Source organism: Tenrec ecaudatus, chromosome 1 (genome assembly GCF_050624435.1).
Source record: "Tenrec ecaudatus isolate mTenEca1 chromosome 1, mTenEca1.hap1, whole genome shotgun sequence".
Classification (NCBI taxonomy): Eukaryota; Metazoa; Chordata; class Mammalia; order Afrosoricida; family Tenrecidae; genus Tenrec; species Tenrec ecaudatus.
This window is the reverse complement of record NC_134530.1, coordinates 54594299-54600553: the sequence shown is the minus strand read 5'-3', so window position 1 is coordinate 54600553 and position 6255 is coordinate 54594299. Positions and strand designations below refer to the sequence as shown.

At 48.8% G+C, this 6255-nt stretch overlaps 1 pseudogene; it reads right to left on the bottom strand.

Annotated features, from left to right (window-relative positions):
* Positions 1-883: 883 nt before the first annotated feature.
* On the bottom strand, positions 884-4858 carry LOC142422376 (stromal membrane-associated protein 1-like; annotated as a pseudogene).
* Positions 4859-6255: the final 1397 nt, after the last annotated feature.

Sequence of the window (6255 nt, the reverse complement as noted above, 5' to 3'; positions counted from 1 at the left end):
CGGATTTGTAAGGTAGAATTGGGATCATGATAGTGGGGGAGAGGAAGCACTAAAGAACTAGAGGAAAATTCTATGCTTCATCGGTGCTAAACTGCACCCTGACTGGCTCATCTCTTCCTTGTGACCCTTCTGTGAGAGGATGTCCAATTGTCTACAGATGGGCTTTGGGTCTCCACTCTGCCCTCCCCCTCATTCACATTGATATGATTTTTTTGTTCTGGGTGTTTGATGCCTGATACCTGATCCCTTCGACTGCTCATGGTCACGCAGGTTGGTGTGCTTCTTCCATGTGGATTTTGTTGCTTCTCAGCTAGATGGCTGCTTGTTTATCTTCAAGCCTAGACGCCAGACACTATATCTTTTGATAGACGGGCACCATCCACTCTCTTCAGCACATTTGCTTATGCACCCATACAAAATGGTTTTTTCAAAACTGCTTTTCACCACATCAGATTTAATCAATAAAGACAAACACATGATCTATCAGAGAATTCTTCATATGAATGAATGGGGGAAAGAAGGTATGTACATGAATAAACAGAGGAAGTAGCGGCGTTTCAGCATGGACTATCTGGTGGTAGTTCTGAATGACACTTGTACTGCAGTTTCATTTCCAAAGCTGTGTCCTGGGAATGAGACTCGATGAGCTTCTGGACGGTCCATCCTGCAGTTGTGCTGGGCGGGGGGCGGGGGGGAGCGTAGGGGGGACTGGTCAAAGCTCACCAGGCCAACCATTTGCTGATTCATCTGTGAGCGGCTCCACCGGGGCTGCTGACCTCTCCGTATACCACACGTACCCTGGGACACAGCCATTTGCCCCACTCCTCCTCCTTGGGGCCCGACAATATTCGGAGAAGTGGCATCACACCAGCTTGTGCATTTCTCATACCCCATTAGGCCTGGCACACCCACTGTTGTGTTTGTGTTCTGTTATGTTTCCTGTAAGGTTAGGAGCTGCAGGCAGCCGAACTGTTGTCTGCTGCTGAATGGTCTCAGGACCAAACAGTGATAAGACGGAGTCTTTGGAGAGCTGCTCCTTTGTGGGTTTCCCCGATGTGGTGGTCTGGTCAGTGACTCAATCCAGCTCACCAGAGGTTACTGTAGACCTGGGGCAGCTGCTGGTCCAGTGGATGTTCTCTGAGATGGGGGCATGGCAGTCGTGGGCCAGAGGTTAGAGATCATAGCCCAAAGATATCCAGATGATAACTCAGGGCTGGCGCCTTGGTTGAGTCCCATTGGCTCCTGGTGCTTCAGCAGGGCCACAAGTCCTGAAAGGCTGACAGCGGGCTCTGCGGTCTTTTTAGGGCTGGTACTTCTTTTAAGTTCCAATTGCCTATCTTCTTTCCTCTGCAGCCTTTCAGCTATCAGAGGGTTTGAAGGCTCCCCTGGCTCCTTATCTCTCTTTTACTCTTTCTTTTTGTTCTTTTCTTTCCCTGACTTGTTTTTCTCCGCAGCAGTTTGCCGAGAAGGAGGGGAGCATCAGAGGAGGGAATATTTATAATAGCGAAAGCATTTCTATCATAGCATTTCTTCTTCTCACGTTTATCTCTGATGAAAATTCCACCGCTTGATCCATCTGTGGCCTTTGAAAATTCTCGGGAAGACCGGCTTCCTAGAGTAATCTTGCTTTAGTAGGTCCCGGATCTTGCATGCATTTGGCCATGTTGTCAGGAGAGACTGCTCCCCGGAGAAGGCCACCATGCTTGGTCAAGCGGAGAGGCAGTGAGAGAGATGAAGGCCACATGGACTGGCACAGCGGCTGCAGCAACGGGCGTAAGCACAGGAACAGTGGTGAGGATGGTACAGCTTCAGGGCAGTGTTGCATTCCGTGGTGAACTGAGTCACCGTGGGTAGAAACCAATTTGATGGCGCCTCTACTGCCACTTGAAAATGTCCAGGATAGTTCTCTATCTTCCACTCAAAAGCCACCGGGATTTCTTGCATAAGAACAAGACTTTCGGGGCAGGAGGAAAGTCAAGGGAGATGGAGGAAAGAGCTAGGAGTCAAGGGGCATTTATGGAGGTCTAGACAAAGACATGTACATGCAAATATATATATGAGGATGGAGAAATAGATCTATGTGTCCATATTTATAGGTTTAGTATTAAGGCGGCAGAAGGACCTTGGGCCTCTACATAAGCACTCCCTCAATGCATGAATACTTTCTTTTATTAAATTGGCACTCTATGATGCTCACCCTCCCAACACAACTGCTGAAGCCAAAGCGGGTGAACAAGTAAATGTGGTGAAGAAAGCTGATGGTGCATGGAAGAACACACCAGCCTGAGTGAGCGAGTGGTCCCAAAGGGATCAGTTACCAGGCATCAAAGAACAAAAAATCATATCATTGACTGCACACCTCCATGATAGGATCGCTGAAGACAAATGGGTGCATAAGCAAATGTGGTGAAGAAAGGTGATGGTGCCCGGCTATCAAAAGAGATAGTGTCTGGGGTCTTAAAGGCTTGAAGGTGAACAAGCGGCCATCTAGCTCAGAAGCAAATAAGCCCACATGGAAGAAGCACACCGGCCAGTGCGATCACGAGGTGCCCAAGGGACCAGGTATAAGGCATCATGCAAAAAAAAAAAGATATAAGTGTGTGTATGTATGTGTATATATATATATGTATGTGTATATATGTATATATATATCATATTAAATGAAGGGGGAAGTGCAGAGTGGAGACCCAAGGCCCAAGTGTCGACCAATGGAGATCCCCTCATAGAGGGGTTTAGGAGAGGAGATGGGTTAATTAGGGTGTGAGGTAGTATCGATGAAGAACACAGCTTTCCCCCGGATCCTGGATGCTTCCTCCCCCCAACTACCATGATCTGAATTCTACCTTGCAGGGCTGGATAGGACAGAGGCTGTACACTGGTGCATATGAGGGTTGGAGGTACAGGGAATCCAGGGTGGATGATACCTTCAGGACCAAGGGTGTGAGGGACGATGCTGGGAGAGTGGAGGGTGAGTGGGTTGGAAAGGGGGAACTGATTACAAGGATCCACATGTGACCTCTTCCCTGGGAGAGGGACAGCAGAGAAGGGGGGAAGGGAGACTCCGGATAGGGCAAGATATGACAAAACAACGATGTATAAATTACCAAGGGCATATGAGGGAGGGGGGAATGGGGAGGGAGGGGGGAATGGGGAGGGAGGAGGGGAAAAAAAAGAGGACCTGATGCAAGGGGCTTAAGTGGAGAGCAAATGCCTTGAGAATGATTGGGGCAGGGAATGTGTGGATGTGCTTTATACAATTGATGTATGTATATGTATGGATTGTGGTAAGAGTTGTATGAGTCCCTAATAAAATGTAAAAGAAGAAAAGAAAAGAAAAAAAAAAAAAGAAAGCTGATGGTGCCCGGCTATCGAAAGAGATAGTGTCTGGTGTCTTGAAGGCTTGAAGGTGAACAAGCGGCCATCTAGCTCAGAAGCAATAAAGCCCACATGGAAGAAGCACACCGGCCAGTGCAATCACGAGGTGCCAAGGGACCAGGTATAAGGCATCATGCAAAAAAAAAAAAAGATATATGTGTGTGTGTATGTATATGGTGTATATATATATACCATAGTGAATGAAGGGGGAAGTGCAGAGTGGAGACCCAAGGCCCATTTGTCGGCCACTGGAGATCCCATCATAGAGGGTTTAGGAGAGGAGATGGGTCAGTCAGGGTGCGATGTAGTACCGATGAAGAACACAGCTTTCCCCCAGATCCTGGATGCTTTCTCCCCCCAACTACCATGATCCAAATTCTACCTTGCGGGACTGGATAGGGCAGAGGTTGTACACTGGTGCATATGGGAGCTGGAGGCGCAGGGAATCCAGGGTGGATGATACCTTCAGGACCAGGGGTGTGAGGGGCGATGCTGGGAGAGTGGAGGGTGAGTGGGTTGGAAAGGGGGAACTGATTACAAGGATCCACATGTGACCTCCTCCCTGGGAGAGGGACGGCAGAGAAGGGGGGAAGGGAGACTCCAGATAGGGAAAGATATGACAAAATAACAATCTATAAATTATCAAGGGCTCATGAGGGAGGGGGGAGCGGGGAGGGAGGGGAAAAAAAGAGGACCTGATGCAAAGGGCTTAAGTGGAGAGCAAATGCTTTGAAAATGATTAGGGCAAAGAATGTACGGATGTTCTTTATATAACTGATGTATGTATATGTATGGATTGTGATAAGAGTTGTCTGAGCCCCTAATAAAATGTTAAAAAAAGAAGAACAAGACTTTCGGGGCTGCTTTCAAGATCTTTTTGATTCCAGCTGCCTTATGTGTTTCTGGTGTCCGTTGGTCTAGGTTGACTGATTTGACCCTGGATGTATGAACCCCACGATTTCTATGGATTCCAACACATCTGATGCTAACAATCACATCAATACCCCAGGAGGCCCCTCGGCATGTGGTATGACTTCTGGACCTTACCCCTCCCAATGGTTCTTTTGTGTGAGCCCACTGGTACAGCCACTGTGTCAACCATCTCCTGGAGAGCCTTCTTCTTTTGCGCCGCTCCTCTACTTCATCCAATGTGATGTCTTTCTCTAGGGCTGGTCTCTCCTGATAACACGTCCAAAGTTCATGAGATGAAGTCTCACCATCCTTGCCTCTCAAGAGGATTCGGACTGTACTTCTTCCAAGACAGATCTGCTTGTTCCTTTGGCAGTCCATGGTGCTTTCACTATTCTTCGCCAACACCATATTCAAATGCATACATTTTCCCTCGGTCTTCCTTATTAATATCCAGCTTTCACATGCATCTGAGCCTCTTGAAAACACTGTGGCCGAGGTCAGGCACCTTCGTCCTGAAAGTAATATACTTGCCTTTCAACACTTGGAAGAGATTTACAACAGATTTACCCATCGTCTGCTCTCTTGACTGCTGCTTCCGTGAGCACTGATGGTGGAGCCAAGCAAGATGAAACACCTGACAACGTCCATCCTTTTCCCATCTATCACGATGTTAACTATTGGTCCAGTTGTGAGGATTTGGGTCTTCTTTCCACTGAGCTGTATCCACACTGAAGGCTAGACTGTTTGATCGCCATCAGCAAGTGCTTCAAGTCCTGCTCACTGTCAGCAAGCGAGGTTGTGTCCTCTGTACATCGCTGGTTGTTAATAAGCCTCCTCAAATCCTGATGCTGATTCGTCTTCACAGCATCCAGCTTCTCGGATGGCTTGCTCTGCATATGGATTGAACTAGTCTGCTGGGAAGTTACCATCCTGCTGCGCATCTTTCCTGATTGTACACCCTGCAGGATTCCCTTGCTCTTTTCACACGACCACCTCTTGATCCATGTACAGCTTCCGCGGGAGCGCAATGAAGTGTTCTGGAATGCCCGTTCCTCTCAACCCTGTCCATTGTTTGCCATCGTCCACACAGTCTGACTACTACCAGCCGGCAAACGGCAGAGTCGGCATTCACTCCCCCCGGGTTTGCTCTCTCCTCCCCGCAGTACTGGGCAATGCCGATGCCCTGCCAGGGCTGAGAACCACCGCTCTAGGACTTGGAAGAGTCCATTCCTTTTCCACTGCTGCGGAATACATCCCCCCAAACTGAATAGCTCCAATTAGCCAACAGGTTCTCACTGGGTTTCCATGGGTCCGCTATTCACAAGCAGCTTAGCTGGGTGGTGTTGGTGCAGTCTCGCACGAGGCTGCAGGGAAGACTCTGCGAGACACACATGCAGGCCTGACTGGGGCTGCAGGACCCGCTTCCAGGACTGCCTACTTACATGGCCGATGCTGGAGGCCTCTCCAGAGAGCTGCTGGAGCACTCTCTCAACGAGAGAGAGAGAGAGAGAGAGAGAGAGAGAGAGAGAGAGAGAGAGAGAGAGAGAGAGAGAGAGAGAGAGAGAGAGAGAGAGAGAGAGAAACGAACCAGGGGGAATACGTAGTCTGGAAAGTCACACACTTCCACCGTGTTCTGCTCGTTAAAAGTGAGTCACACGTTCCAGTACGTGCCGATGGGAAGGACTCCGCCTTCGGAGGAAAGAGTTTTCAAAGAATATTTGGACATATTTGAAAACCACCCACAGGAACTCTGAATGTTGTTGTAATCCTTCTGACATTACTTTTTAAGAAGCCCAACAAGTGTGCAGGAGAAATCGGCTGTCGGTCTCTCACTCTTCCAGCGACCCGGACTCCAGACCTCAGAACTGGGGGTTCGCAGGGGGAAGGGGAACTTCCTGCTCATTGCAGAGAGTCCACAGTTCTTGGCACATGCGGGGCACTTTCTAGCTATTTATGGAAGAAGCCTGG